Genomic DNA, 17,114 nt, shown 5'->3' with positions numbered 1-17,114 from the left:
CACGGTCTTCGGACGCATTGTGCAATCTGCTGTATTGTGGTTTCAGCTACCTCTCTCCTATCCAAAGGGCTAGCAGAGATAATAAAGTAAACAAAAACACTTCTTGTCGCCTATGGTATTACAAACAAGCGAGAGACCATTGTAAAGTGTGTGTATGTGTGTGAGAGAAAGAGCAAAATAGAATATTAAGGATACCTAGTCTGTAATTTATAGGACAATGTATCATTATCTTATTATTTAAAAAAAAAACTCCGGTGTCTAAATTGTTTCTAAAGACGCCTGCCCAGTGCACAAACCCTATAAACAGTCTCGTGATTCCTAACACTTGAAAATCACGAAACGTCTCAATATGTACCAAAAAGTATTCTGTAAAACTTTTTGAACGATCGGAGCAATCTAACTACGTTATTGTGACTTTTACGTTGCATTTTATCGAAAGTTCACTAGTTGTCTCAGAGGTGGCGCCACTTATCATGCCCCTCTGGCGCTAACGTATGACAACGAATCGCCAGCACGTCAAGTGTCAACGATTGTAATGGAGACGGTTGGCCCTTTCTTCGAAGCAGCGACAGTAAAAAACGGCTAATATAAGTTCACAGTCTTTTTCCCTTGTTCCTTGTGAATTCGCATTTGATTAGCTGAAAACTATGTCGGTAGGAAAATCTTTTTAAAGACTCCGGCGCTGAGTGCCAAGAGTTTTGAGTTTGAAATAAAGACTCGTGTATTGACCTTCGATCAGAGCAGATCGCAGTTGATATATACGTTTCTATCGTAACGTTCACTTTTATTTCGTAAAAATCCTTTCAAATTCGCAAGGCGAGTTTCCACTTTTTACCAACGGGACCCAGCAGATATGAACATCGAATGGAATTTTAAGAATTTCACGGAATCAGGCGCTCGGAGCGGTACGCTCTGATCAAATCAAGAGACTTGGTCGAGTCTCGCGCCAAGTACAGGCAACCGGCTGTACAGGGCGCAGCGCCCCGAGACTCTTTACTCGAGTCAACTCTTTATCCCCCAAAAAACACTTACGTGTAAAAAACTACGCCAAGTACAGGATTGCTGTGAATTTCTCTAACAAAAAGTATTGATATCATATTATTGAGGCCAAGTACATAAGTCACTACATGATTGCCTATTATATGATCTAGCACTGGTCCATCATTTTAATTATATTTTCAATATTTCCTATACCGTTTTCGCTACTCTTTTATGTTACTGCTGCTTCCCGTATTTAATTATGATTTAATGGTGATTTAATAATTAATAAAACTTTAGGTGATTCCTTATCGAGTACTACTTGATGGGTCCGTGCCAGGAATTCCAAAGTACTTACTTTGCACGTGGTCATAGTATTCTAATGCTGTATGTTTGTTATTAAGCTTTTACCGTGATTATTTTCGACGAGTTATTGTTAATATGCTTTCTATAGACAATTGGTACTGGTTTTGTACCAAATTTATATTAAGAAATGCACGGACCCGCCAAGTAGTACTCGATAAGGAATCATCTAAAGTTTTATTAATTATTAAATCACCATTAAGTCATAATTAAATACGGGAAGCAGTAGTAACATAAAAAAGTAGCGAAAACGTTATAGGAAATATTGAAAATATAATTAAAATGATGGGCCAGTGCTAGATCATATAATAGGAAAACATGTAGTGACTTATGTACTTGGCCTCAATAATATGATATCAATACTTTTTGTTAGAGGAATTCACAGCAATCCCGTACTTGGCGTAGTTTTTTACACGTAAGTGTTTTTTGGGGAATCTCTACTAAGTGAACGTGCTCGCTAGATTTGCCTTTTAAACTTTAAACGCGTTTTTCTCAAAACAACGTTTTTTCGGCCGGCGGCGGTGATTTCTCCGGAACCAGTGAACCGATCCTTATGAAATTTTAACTACATATTCTACACATGAATAGCTTCAGCGCATTCGATAACCGTATTAAAATTTTAATTTTTACTATTTTTTTGCCAAAAGCAGTGAAAAAAGAACCTCGATTTTTTTTTAAATCTCCGCTATTTTATTATTTATTAATAAATATTAATATCCATAGAATGTGCGAGAACCGCAGTCATACTGAATCTAAATATTGTTTATTTTTTCGTTTCTGATGAGCCGTTATCGAGATATCAACTCCGCCAGTGACATACCTATTTTTCGAGGAGTTACGTTTGCCTGCTATATTTGTGTATAAAAAGTGTTTAAAATAATTTTTAAAAAGTTGTTTTATGTATTTCGAGAGTGTATTTATTAAGCCCAACAAATTTTATATCAATATCTATAATAATAAATTCTTTAAAAAGGTTACACAAATAGCCCTTTTTTTTGAGCATCTAAACTAGAATGATCCCTTAACGACATATTTTCATGTAATTTGCCGATCTTGCGTATCCCTGATTTTTTCTTAGCCCTGAGAAACTGTGTTGTGATACCTTTTTTAAACTCATAAGTATACGAATTCAATAATAATTAAATCATGTATATTTAGCTACGACACCGCTGCGTTATTTCGGCCAGAACCTATATCTTGAAGTTATCGTCCAAGTAGGGGAGGGACCCATTGGCGCACAGACCAATTGGCCACAAATTACTTTTTACTGCAAATTCTGTCAAGTTTTAAATAGATGGAATAGAATTAGGTATAAACGATGTCTTATTATAGTATACATATTGTATGTAGTTTTACATTATTTTATGTTAGATTTGGTTAGATAAGGTTAGGATAAGATGGAATGTTCAAATTTCGAAGACTGGGTAGGTTAGTGGATAAGTATATTGTCGGCCAGCGAGCAAAGCGAGCGAGTCCGACTGAAGAGAGTATTAAATGTTTGAAAAGATTCCGTCAGATAAAGATGACTTACAATATCGTTGAATTATTTATGGAATATTGCTCAGGAGACAGAAATTGCATTTGTGTCCAATTGGGTTTGTGCGCAACTGGGCATCACTCGCCCAGATATCAACATCTCGTATAATTTTGGGATGTGCAACGACTCGCATAAGATAAGTCGGGGTGAAAACGACCCCTGAAATTCACCCTTGAAAATCGTTTTTTTATCATATCTCGACTTCTAATTAATATTTTTTAATAAAACCAAGTGAAAATATTTGTCATAAGAAGTCGAAGATATGAGGTGTGTTTATGAGCCAAGGGGTTGCAACCCTTATTTTATATTTTGAAACAACTATATTTTTTATGCTTTTTTTCTGCATAAAAACCGGGGTATGGGCTCGAAAAAATAAAGAAAAGCGTTTCCGTTAACTCCATCAAATATTTCAGTTGGGGTGTTTCAGGATTTTTCAAAGGGATAAAAACCACCCCTAAATTTTACTCCCGAAAATTGTTTTTTATCATATGTCAGATTCTAATTGATATTTTTTAATATAACCAAGTGGAAAATATTTGTCATAAGAAGTTGAAGATATGAGGTGTGTTTATGACCCAAGGGGTTGCAACCCTTATTTTATATTTTGAAACAACTATATTTTTTATGCTTTTTTTCTGCATAAAAACCGGGGTATGGGCTCGAAAAAATAAAGAAAAGCGTTTCCGTTAACTCCATCAAATATTTCAGTTGGGGTGTTTCAGGATTTTTCAAAGGGATAAAAACCACCCCTAAATTTTACTCCCGAAAATTGTTTTTTATCATATGTCAGATTCTAATTGATATTTTTTAATATAACCAAGTGGAAAATATTTGTCATAAGAAGTTGAAGATATGAGGTGTGTTTATGACCCAAGGGGTTGCAACCCTTATTTTATATTTTGAAAAAACTATATTTTTTATGCTTTTTTTCTGCATAAAAACCGGGGTATGGTATTCAATTTACACATTGAAAATATCAATACTTACTTATCAAAGCCAGAAGTTATTTTTACAAACTTATCTTGTTTATGAATTGCTGACGACAGCTTTCTCGTTGTAGATAAGCTTATAAAAAATTGTTTATTCACCTTATCATTATTGAACAAAATTCCATAGAAATGAAACACACATTTTAATATAGTACTGACTACTAAAAGCACTAAATCTTCTTCTTTATTTTTTTGACCCCTTACCCCGGTTTTTATGCAGAAAAAAAGCATAAAAAATATAGTTTTTTCAAAATATAAAATAAGGGTTGCAACCCCTTGGGTCATTAACAAACCTCATATCTTCGACTTCTTATGACAAATATTTTCCACTTTGTTTTATTAAAAAATATCAATTAGAATCTGACATATGATAAAAAACAATTTTCGGGGGTAAAATTTAGGGGTGGTTTTTATCCCTTTGAAAAATCCTGAAACACCCCAACTGAAATATTTGATGGAGTTAACGGAAACGCTTTTCTTTATTTTTTTGAGCGCATACCCCGGTTTTTATGCAGAAAAAGAGCATAAAAAATATAGTTTTTTCAAAATATAAAATAAGGGTTGCAACCCCTTGGGTCATTAACAAACCTCATATCTTCGACTTCTTATGACAAATATTTTCCACTTGGTTTTATTAAAAAATATTAATTAGAAGTCGAGATATGATGAAAAACCGATTTTCGGGGGTGAATTTCAGGGGTCGTTTTCACCCCTTTAAAGTGGATGTCAGCACAAAAAAAATACGTGTCTCTTATTTTGTCGAGTACTACAACATATCAAAAAATTATTGAAATCGGTGGGGTCGGGTTGGGGGGGTTTCCTTGTAAGTTATACACGGGGATCTCAGTATTGTGTAGCATCGATAATTATCATTTCATGCCAATTTCATTAGTTTTATATACACTAACGTCCAATTGAAGTGGAACACTTGAATTTTTGTGTATTTCTGTGAAACTATGACCAATTTCGAAAAACTAAAGATAATTTTTAGAAAATTTTCTCCCCGTTCGAATGGTAAAGGTTTTATCTCGGTGAGATACAAAATGGCTGAACGGCAGGGGTTGGAGTGAAATAGTGCATTTTAGAACTTTTTGAAAAGTGCGAGAACTAGTATTAGAATTAACGGAAGGAAATTCATATTTCTAGTTATATCAAAAGAAAGAGTATCCTTCGGCAGTCAAAAAACTCCTCCATTGTACCCCTATAGCATCACTCTAGGAGGAGCTACACGCCCTTCACTGAGAAAAAAGACAATGGTATTCTTAACTATATAGCATGGTAAAAATATTATTAATTAGTGAAACCAAACTTGTAGTACATTTTACAATGAATTCATTAGCGCAAACTACCTTAGCATACTTGAGTTTACTATTGCAATTGGTGGATATAATTGTAGTAACAAATATTAACTTCATAGTCAATTATTTTACTAATTTCAAAATGTAAAATTTACTTACAAAAACAATTAAAATCTACTATGGACAGTAATTATAGTTAGCTATGGATGTCAAGGGTAAATATTGTCGCATATTTATGATTAAAAAAAGCCGTATTCAGACTAGTGATTTTCACTCAATAAGAACAGTTAATATGACTTTTAGCAATGACTCCGGGAAAAAAATTATTACAAATTTTAAAATAATTTCTTCTTATACAGAAGATGGAATTTATTTTTTTTTAAAGTCATTTAAGGATATTGAATAAGTGTTTGCGGGTCACATGTACCAACTGCCAATTTCAAACTGTGGATTACATGCGGCCATCTTTTCTATTTCGATGCTAGCGTCGTCGTCCTTATTGACTAAGGGCCTCATGTGAGACACTGCAATCCGTTCAGGCTAGCGACTGCGCGCTTTGTTCTTTTCGTTCCTGGCGGGTGATGTGCATTTTCAGTGTCTCAAGTACAAAATTCGACTGAGTTATACAGTGTTCAGTTTTTAGCGTGTGTTTCAATCGTACTGACTTATACATTATCCATCTTTCAATACGAAAGAAATGGATAATTTTTCGAAGAAACACTGAAAGCGTGGGGATTGAGCGCATACATCGATGAGTTTCAGCGTAAGTACAAACATCTATTTCTAAAATCTTATGATCATAAAGGTACTATCTTGTCCTCCACTGTGGTAATCTGACTATGTCAATTACTGATTACTCAGGGTAAAATGATACCCTTGCATAACGTATAAGCATCCAGTATCGGATCCCTGTACCAATACTTGTAACAACAGCGTCTACGAAAGATAGAAATATAGTTTTCTATGTGTGTTCAGAAATTAGTATAGGAGTCAGATACCGAGAATTTTACCTTGCATACTTTGTAGCGTAAATTTTATGCAAAATTATATGCGACATACCATGGATTTCGTGGTTTTCGATTTATCTATGAAACAAACGCATTAAACTCGGGAACGAACAATATGTTAGTAAAAATATATTACTTTTAATTCGGTCCATTTTATTTTCAAAAAAATTTCTTTTTTCACAGGTCAAAAAGTCGATAAGGAGACTTTTTTGTCTCTGCTAGTACGGGGTGTAGCCGACATTATTAAAGAAGTCGGCCCGAAATACTCTTTTACAAAAAAGCGAGAAAAATATTTAATCTCTTTAGAAGAAATAGACCCAGTAAGGACAATGCCATTTGTTATATACCGTATGTCCCATCCCAAGGACACCTGAAGTTACCGCGATCAAAAACAAGTAATAATAATCGCATTTGCCGAACGAATTATCCTTCTGTATGAAAAGAAGTTTGAACTAGTTTTTGATCGCTGGAACTTCAGGTGTCCTACTTGGGATGGGACATACGAGTCCGTATTCAGAACTCGCTTTCAGTGCTAATAGCGCGTTTTTAAATTATTTAAAAGCCTATTCAGCACCGGTTTTAAGCATTTAACAGCGCGCTATTAGGCGCCATCTTGGGGCTAACAGCGACCTGTTCGAAGATGTCGGCAGGGGCATGTTTAAAGTGACAGGTCGCTTAAATATGGCGGACCAGATGGAGGCTATTGCCGAGATAGATGAAGTCCACGAAGTTAATGAAATGAGAGTAAGAAATCCGCAAGTTTTTCGAGAGAGACGTGATCCGTTTCGTACGTGACGTCATCTTTAGGCATTGCGGCCGTGTTCAATGCTCAGAGGCTATCAGATTTGTGGAGATCTTCATCCTCCACAAAATTTTCCAGGCAAATTTCACCGATTTTGAAATCGAGCCCAGAAGGTTTTGAGAGAGCAAAACCTCCACCTGCACCACTCGCACGCTTGCGATAGCAAGAAATAGTCTTCTTTGCTGTGAGTTTCCACCGCAGCTATGCACCTCTTATATCTTTCCATTCCCTCTTAATTCCAGTCGCTGCCATTTTCTCTGTTAGTTTCATTCATTTGTTTCTTCTACTCTTTTGCAATCAAGCATTATTTGCTTTATTCTCTAGTATATCACGACTGTCGCTTACAAATTGTACGACTAATGCTTTTTCTTCGAGGGTGATATTCTCCTTTCACTCCATGATGATCTACAACCATCTATTTTTTTCATTTTCATGTCATGCCTGTCTTATAATAGTTTTAACGTATTAATTGAATATTAATAGCTTGACTTCAAGAAAGGAAATTCTTGAATTTCGAATTTCAAACATGACTACAGTTTCCACCAAATATGAAGTTCGTGCTTTCCGAATGCCACCGAATACTCCCGGACATAATCAAATATGCCCGAGTCTTCCCGAATGATTCCGAACGTGGTTGAAAGTACACGCTGCTCCCTGTTCACGCATCTTTAGCTAAAAGCGGCTTAAAAGCGAGTTCTGAATACGGTCACTAACCATTTGGCGCAGTCACTTTTAGCAAGTTCTGAATACGGGCTACGGGCTATATTTAAGGTTATGCGAAACAATTGCTCTAAATTATATATAAACTATTGTATACGTATGTCAAAAATTTCATTTTACTAGGTTTGTGACCAGTCTCTTTCACAAGAAAATTTGATTTAGAAGCAGTCAGAAATAGACACAACGCGAGAAAATACAAAAGAATTGACACCTTTTGTAGCAGTTTCCAAAAGCACAAGTTCAAAGGCACACATTGACATCCCTGGCTCGGTAAAAGAAATACATAAATTTTCGTAATATTTATGAAATATAGTTTTAAATAATAATTTTAAATGCAGTATCTATTTCCTAATTACAAATTTGTAGTTATAATAATGAGGTGTAATTTATTTTAATTTTTGTATTTTTTTACAGAAATTAAAAGCTGTATTACAAAAGTTTGTAATAGGTAGTAGATGTAGTAGAATAGATAGGTAGATGTAACTTGGTTGAAATAATTATTGATCATCATTTGAACAATTGCAATAGGTATGAATATCGCATAGTTATCCTTTTTGTCAGGAATATTATTTCTTTTTCTTTTTCTTAATAGATTGGGAAAAAATGAATTCATGTTTTAGGCAAATGAAATAGTTGCCTTATTCCCACATGAAAGATCAACTGCATACTATACTTCTGCTAACGATAGTCGTCCAGCTTCAGGGAAGTTGTTCGACAAATACTACACACTTTAAAGAAACTGAAGAAATACAGCAGGGAACATTTAGAAACCAGTGAGGTCGAAGAGGAAGCAACTGACGAAGATCAGAACAAAAAAGATGAATTATTATTAGTATTGAAATCTTTTAAACTAGATGATGAACAACAGTGACAAAAATTATGGAAAGAGAGTCACTCTATCAGAATTTGCAATAATGGTATTGCCAAATATTTCGACGAACACCCTGTTCTTAAGACACCTACTGGAGCATCATTGGTATAATGCAAAAAATTATCAAACAACGCTAGGGCTCATTCACTACATTTCTATACATTTTATATCATCTTTTTGTAACTAAATATTGATTTTGAGTGTCTCAAAGTTTCTGAGCCAAATATTTTTCTGAAGAAATTATCAACTCTTTCGCAACATATCGTTGAACTTTCACATGAAGTACCTACTTGCAAGGACATTTTGTCGAAGAATGGTTAGTATTTAAAAATAATCTAACAGTTTTAACAGTATTTTTAGAATGAAATAATTTTGTAAAATATATCCTTGCAAATTTGTAAAATTACTCTCCCACGATAAGTTGGTATTGATGGCACTGCCGTACATGTTCAGACCAACTTACTTCAAGAATCCTGCCAAAGTAAAGTTGAAGATTGCCATGCAAGAGCAGTGCGACTCATTCATTCTATCGGTCCATTCTGGGACCGATTTAAACAGATGTATCACGGAAAGAAATAAGCACCTACAAGAGTACGGTCTCACTTTTCAACCGACAGTGATCGCAATTAAGCTGCCTTCGGACCTGCGACAGTTGTACGTAATCATAAACGATGTTAAATTTTCGTTCTCTGACTTAATTGCGGCTGTAGATTTTTGCTTCAAAACTTTTTACGCTTTGGATGTAAGATATCCCACAGAAGGTGAAGCTATTTGGCGTTTCTTATAATCTTTCGTTTATGAAATCTCGGAATCTAATAAACAGTTGGTTAGCGTTAATCACCTCTGTTTGGATTTAAGTCGCATTATTGCAAAAAACAAATAAAACTCCTGAACGAGCCTCCGAGAACGTCTGAAGATTCTTGTATACCCGCTTCTTTATTGCAAAGATTTTCAAATTGTCGTAGATTCCAACTTCGGATATTTTTTTTTTGGACAAGAAAGATTACAAGATTTAATATCTCACCGATGCTTACGAAATGCGTACTATGCGATAAACTAATTGAAGCGACTAAAATGAAAGATAAATGTCAAATACGGACACAAAAATAATAAATTAGTTTACTGCTGCGCCAAAGAGTCGTTCTTCCGATCGTTCAACGTAATTAGATCTTTTAGAAATCATTGCATTTTGTCCCAACATTTTGTCAAAGCCAATGATCAAACTCGATCTCAAGCACAAATAACCAATTCGCCAACTAGTGTAGAAGAAAGTTATCTTTTTTTAGAGGAGTTACAAGTAACCACGCTTTTTTCCGGAGATGGTGATTCGACCAATGTTAAGACCACAGTTGCAAATGATTCTGTTGAAAAATCATGTGAAATTTCTAAATTTGCCTTTTCTTAAAACGCTCTCAAAATTGCTTCACTTTTTTATTTTGATCCTTCCTTGTTATGAATTCAGGTTCAACGTGTAATTCGACAATTGCATGAATTTTTAAACAGTGATTTGCTAAATTCTTTGAAATATTTGTGTATTCATTCAAATAATAAGAAAGCAATCAAAGAACATTTTAATGAGGTTCAAGGAGTTTTTTCTCAGATAAATACAGAATACAAACGTCTGGGAAAATTAAGAGATTGTGGGTACTTCATCGAACCGGAAAAAGTATTATTGGGTTATACGGAAGAAAGAAATTCTGCAAACGTTTTAGAGAATAAAAAAGTGTATGCTCAATTTATACCTATTCGATTTGTATTAAAAGTATTTTTCGAAAAACCAAATATTTTCCATCAGAAATTTCGAATTTAAAAAAAAGAATCGCCAACTCTGTTTGCAATATAATTCAAACTGATTATTGGAAATCAAAAGTATCTGACGAAATGGGGAATTTGTTTTCCCACTCTTTCTCTATCAAGATGATTTTGAGTCGGGAAACCTTTTAGGTTCACATACAACAATCCATAAAATTTCAGCAACCTATGTTTGTATACCATGATTGCCACCTAAGTATCGCTCGAATTTAGATATCTTTCTTTTCCAACTATGTCATACTGAAGATTCCAAAATTTTCCATGCAAATATTATATATTCTAAAATGATAGAAGAATTGAATTTTCTTGCTGATACGGGTATACAAATCATTGTCGATAATGGTATTAAGACTATTCGTTTTAAACTGGCAATAATACTTGGTGATAATTTGGGTTTGAATACTATGCTAGGATTTTTGTTCAGTGTTTCCGCGTTGTATTTCTGTAGATTTTATAAACTAACAAAATCTGTATGTCGTAAAACTACGATAGAAAATAAATCGAAGATTCATACGAAAGAAAATTATGAATCTGACGTCAAGAAAAAAAACCTTCGTGCAACAGGAATAAGCGAGAGTTGTATTTGGAATAATGTTACTCACTTCCATGCAGTCGAAAACTATTGTGTAGATATTATGCATGATATTTTGGAAGGGGTGGGCAAATATGAATTAAGCTACATTCTTAATAATTTTATTTTCAAATAAAAATTGTTCACGTTACAAGAATTTAACTTCAGATTAAAGTATTTCTCATATCCCTATGGATGTAATGAACCTCCACAAATTATGGTAGATAAATTAAAATCTCACAATATAAAAATGTTTGCATCTGAAATGCAACGTTTTTTACTACATGGAACTTTAGTAACTGGAGATCTTATTCCCTTATTCGTGAAAATAATGAACACTGGGTGCTATTCATAATACTCCGTCAGATCCTTTCGATTTGCTTACAATATTCCTGGGACGAGTATTCGTACATAGAACTTGCACGTGTGATTGAAGAACATCACAGTTTGTTTCGAAAATTTTTCGGAGATAATTTAATGCCAAAATACCATTTCATGCTTCATTATCCTCGTATTATAAGGTTTATTAGGCTTCTTCGACATATGTATATGTATATGTATATGTATATGTACAATGTACAATGCAAATAGAAATAATGAGGTTATTTATTGCAACTGAAAGTCATATTAACATTATATGAGTTACTATTACACTACCTCCATATTATAATGAACTACAGAAAGATAACTGTAAGAACTAATGAAATTGTAGTTCTAACTATTTTTGTGGTGTATACAAATTCTTAACAATAATAAATACAACCATAATTGGCGTTTTCAATTTCGAAAAAATAGTTAAATAAAACAATAACTTATAGTAAATTTTGCTATATGGTTGTAGTTGCTGACAAATATTTCATTGTTAAAGCAACTAACAACAATTAATTCAGAATACTAATTTTACTTGCATATTTGGTCAAATTAACTAGACCGTTTCGTTATTCACAAGAATGGAAAAGTTATATCTAACTATAAGATTTATGATGGATATTACCATCTAAAAAATAGTAAAACACGAAGTTAATCAATCTTACTATTACCAAATTGATTTGATATGTCGTAAATATTTCTAACAATTGTGATCAGCGTAACTAATCTGAGTTTACTATAAACTATAGTTGAGTCCTTTCGGAATTCTGAAAAATAATTAAAAAACGCTAAATTTGACCAAATTTTGTCTCAGTTTTAAAAGCCAGAATGATTCTTATTTCTTTTAAAAAGTTAATGTATGTTTCTTATAGTCGTTACTCATAATTAAATAAAGGACAATCATTATGCAGTCCTCCATAAAGGTACAAATGACTCAAAGGCTTACAGACATCGTCCGGATCTTTCCACCATTCACGAGTAATAGTTGGCCCAGTAATCACCATGCGTGTTTAACGAATGGCGATTAGTGTGACATTTTCATTACGATAACTTGTACATTTGCGTATTTGAACCTTTACGAAGGATTTTCTTGAAAACGGCATCAAATACGAGGATTTTAAAACGACGATCTTATTCGCAACAAAAAACTGATTCAGAAGAACCTAAAATGACGGTTATTTACTTCTTAGATTGAAGGATATAATTTTACGAAATTGGACGTTTTAAACCCTTGCCGTACCATTTAAGTTCCGATAGCGCGTGCCATAAACAATAACAAGATCGGTCATACGTCGAGCCATTTCACGGTTTCGCTGAGCGTTCCATGTTGTGCAAATCACACATGTCTTTTGATATGTACTAATACTAACTAATTTTATTTTGCAAGATGTTTAATAAATAATTATGACCAATTGACTGACACGTGTTGTTTACGTTTAATTCGAACGACGTACCACGTCTCTCAGACGATATTGTAGGCGCAGGGGTTAAGGGTTGATTTCACTTCGGAAATTTTCTGTCGAACTACTTTCAGCAAAGTTAATGACCTATTCCGAAAGATTTAGAATCATTTTGATATCGCTTTTCAATGACTAATCCAAAGTTGAAGTGGAAATCCGAATCGAAAATTGTTACATACATATGTGAATTTCAATATCTAAACATTTAAATCAAATTTTTGCTTCAGTTTTGGATTAATTATTGCAAAAGTGGTGTTGAAAAGATAATTATTCTTGCAGAACATGTCGCCACCCTTACAACAAAAAGAAAACCTATTGAACTCGTAATAGTTATTATTAAAATTGAATATTAAATATTCATTATCAATAGTACATACTGTTAGAAAACAATAGTAACTATTAGGAAGATTCTCTTTCGGAATAGTTACTATTGAAGTTCAATAATAAGTATAATTATTAATTGGTGTGCAACAATAACGAGTCGGGACATTTTTATTGACAATAGTAACTACTATTAGCATATTATAAATAGTATTCAGATAATTATTATGCGGTGCAGTTACTATTAAACTTTAACAGTGATTACTGTTAAAAAGTAACCGAAGTATTTGGGTGTAGTTATCAGTTGACTCGAACTATTGTATGTCTTTAAGAGAGAATAAAACAGGATATTTGTATGGGTGAGTGGCCACACAGACTTTAGTTGAATTTTGAAATACGTTACAAATTCCGGTTTTTTTATTAGTGATAATAGTAATATGGACTGGCGATTTGATAATCTGAATTAATGTTGTGCCGCGCGACTGTTTTGGGCTCAATCAGACCCAAATATAATTTTCAAACATTTTAAATTCATATTAAAATCATTTTTAAAAAATGAGAATCCTGGCGCATGTTGATATCAATCACACGTGGATTATACGTGTCGTAGACATTTCTTTCTTGTTTTCCACCGATCTCTTATCGTACAAAGTTATTTGTTAATTGTGCAATTAGGGAGAAAAAGTGGAAAAACAAGCACTCCAGAATTGTGAGAGGGAAGGAGACTCACAAAAAACAAGCAACCTGACATTGTAATTTCTGACATCAAGTTCGAAACCAGCAAACTCAACAATCCCATTATAATACTAGATTTTATATAAATTATGTAAAGTATTGAAGTTTTGGACACCGTATTGAATTCGCCAATCTGAGTTTTGAATTTTTTACTATAAGTTCGAAATCAAAGACTTCAACAACCGTCTTATAACAAGTTTCATACAAATCTGACGAAATCTTGACTTTTGGCCAGTTTTTTTAGCTTCTATCCCACTGTGTATTGGCTGGGTCGTTCATTGATTTTGTCTTAATTGGCAGGATTAACACTCTATAGCTTCAATTTAGTCAGATTATTAAATTGCCAGTCCATATTACTAACAAAAAAGCGTTATTTGTAACGTATTTCAAAATTCAACTTCGAGGGTCTTTTGCGTCTTTTGCAGAGGTTTTTCGAAAAATGATCAAGCACAAAACTTACTTATTTTTTTTCATACAGCACAAATCTGCAATAAAAAATAGGGGTTCTCATTTACCAAAATGGACTTAGGTCTTACAAGACCCAACACAGGCCCCAAGCCAAAAATTCAGGTATCATAGCATTAGCATTGTAGCAATTATAGCATTATAGTAAAAGGTTCAAAGACAGTATATAGATTTTTTTTAAATGTTGTAATTATTAAGTTAGTGAAAAACGCCCCGCACAAAAATTATTCAGATTTACGGTCTGAGGGTACCAAAAATACCATTACCGAGTAAGAGTTAATTATTTTACTCATTGGCACTTTGGATCCGCCGTATGTATTGCATTTTGCAACAGGGACCACAAATTTTAAATTAGCATCCCAAAAAACCTTTAAACTGAGTTTTATGCACATAAATGTTACACTTTGGGATTTACTATAGTAGTCTGTCATTTTGAATCCGCCATTTTAAATTTGGCAACAACGGCCCCCAATTTGGAATCAGTATCCTCAATAATTCCCAAAATATCATTCTTACTTAACATACATAACTAATAATTCTTTTTGTATTTTTGTTAGTACAAAAAGTAATTTCTTTTTTTGCAATGTTTAGATGATGGCAACTTTACAAAAAGTAATTTTTACCATCACTGTCATCAATTACTGAACAGTAAAATTCTTTAATATCTACTTTGGTTCATACGATGCCTGGTTAAGGTATTACTACGGACCGAAAAATAACAAAATTTTCAATGTAAGATTTGAACAATCCAGCGTCAACTTTTGAACTGGTACAGTTCACTCACACACGCCCATCCCTGCATCGATAGGCACGCTCTAATGTACATTGGATGGAGTAGTGTATACGTATATACACCGAATACAGTCTCAAACGCAATGTTGCCGTAACGCTCTTTTATCTAGCCGTCGTACGAGAGATTTCGTAATAAATATCGAACTTCTTTCATGTCTATCAATAAATCCTATGAGTAAAAAGTTCTGACTAAAAATCTAAAAAATTCCTAATTTTTTCCTTTGCCACATACTAGTTTTTCATCGGAATTACGCGGACGAGTCAAATGCAATAAAAAAAACCATGCGCGTTTTATTGGCCAGGTATAGGGAATACGTGTTACGAGTCCTGACATTAACTCGGAAATACTCGGAAACTGATGAGTGAATCGTGTTAAAAATTTGTAGAGAGATGTACTGCTATACAAATTAGACGTAAAACAAATTTCAGCTCGATTACGCGGTTTTGAGTTTACCGTAGTACTAGCTTAATAATTTAAAAAGGAAAACATTAATCCGAGTGAACTCTGAGTAAACCATAAGAACTCATAAAATCTTCTTTGTGTTTATTGTTTCAAACAATCGAAAGAAAAGAAATTATGTCAGCTAACGAAAACAATTTTTACGAGGCGCAACGCGCGGTGGCTGTTGGCGTTCTCTATATAAAACTTAAATAATTGTACACATTTTTTTTATTGCTGGGACAAACAAAGAAAATCTAAAAATGATCCTTGGTTTTTTGTAAAAAAAAAAAAAAAAAACAAGAATTACATTATCTCTGTAAAAATCCTGTTATTAACGATTTTCGTTTATATTTTACTCGAATGATAAATGAAACTAATCTTATAACGCATAGAAATTTGCCAAGGATCCATAGTATAATGAGGAAGGAAAGTTTTACCACCGTTATTCCAAAATAGTAATGTATGTTTTAGGCATCAAGAAGAATTTTTTTTAAAAAAAAAAAAAAAAAAACAAGAATTACATTATCTCTGTAAAAATCCTGTTATTAACGATTTTCGTTTATATTTTACTCGAATGATAAATGAAACTAATCTTATAACGCATAGAAATTTGCCAAGGATCCATAGTATAATGAGGAAGGAAAGTTTTACCACCGTTATTCCAAAATAGTAATGTATGTTTTAGGCATCAAGAAGAATTCCTGCTTCACATATTATTTGACTGCTCCGTTTATATCAAAACGAGACTAAAGACTAAAGACTAAGATCAAGTAAGAAAAATACTAAGCGTAAAATTGACGTCAACAACCTACATTTATTCATGCTAAATGTATGCGACCTCTATGCAAACTCTATTTTAGGATATGCAAACATCTGCATTTATTCTGAAATAAATTTACTATATATTTTTGTGTACTTGGTTATAGCTTTTCTTTTTATTTCCTTTCTCCTTTAAGTGTACGTATGCAAACACAATTTAAGGATATACTATTACGCGAATCTCATTTGTGCGGGTTAAAAAAAAACCTATACAAATTAAATAATAAATAAAAAATGTTTTCACTTTATAGACATTTCCATATTCCTTCAATAAAGAATATGAGTAAATTCGATTTTGGATGAACAAATGTCTTCTTGCAAAAATTAGATCAGAAAAGAAACCTTTCTTTTCTTATGGTTTTCATCCTCAAACGAGGACTGTGCTAGTCATTCAAAAGAATCAATTTAAGCGCCACTATCACGACAGTTTCGACTTTGCACATTATTCTTCAGATTCTAATCTGTGCTAGACAAAACTAAAATATACACCCACTTTTTTCTTTTATAAGGCTTCTGGTTGTACAACAATTTTGAGATTATAAAAGACAGTTATCATATCTGGCATAATCGTTCCATGTTTATATACTGTAATTGTTAATTGAGCAACAAGTTTAATGCGTGATTTTCATAATGTAATATGCAAGTTTCTTGAATGAGCGTTCGGAGTGAGTGTAGACTTCTGGAGAGAGGGGGTGAGGTGGAGGGGGGAGAGGGAGAGGGAGAGGGAGAGGGAGAGTGAGAGGGAGAGGGAGAGAGGGAGAGG

The 17,114-nt window shown here is 33.4% G+C and overlaps 1 protein-coding gene across 5 annotated transcripts in view; it reads right to left on the bottom strand.

Annotated features, from left to right (window-relative positions):
* Positions 1-17,114, bottom strand: part of LOC107272827 (116 kDa U5 small nuclear ribonucleoprotein component) — a 26,079-nt gene that overhangs the window by 6,483 nt on the left and 2,482 nt on the right. The gene's annotated exons all lie outside the window — the stretch shown is intronic.

This window comes from Cephus cinctus, unplaced genomic scaffold, assembly GCF_000341935.2.
Source record: "Cephus cinctus unplaced genomic scaffold, Ccin1 Ccin1_scaffold1297, whole genome shotgun sequence".
Taxonomy (NCBI): domain Eukaryota; kingdom Metazoa; phylum Arthropoda; class Insecta; order Hymenoptera; family Cephidae; genus Cephus; species Cephus cinctus.
Note: the sequence above shows the minus strand (reverse complement) of the source record. Positions and strands in the feature narration are given on the sequence as shown.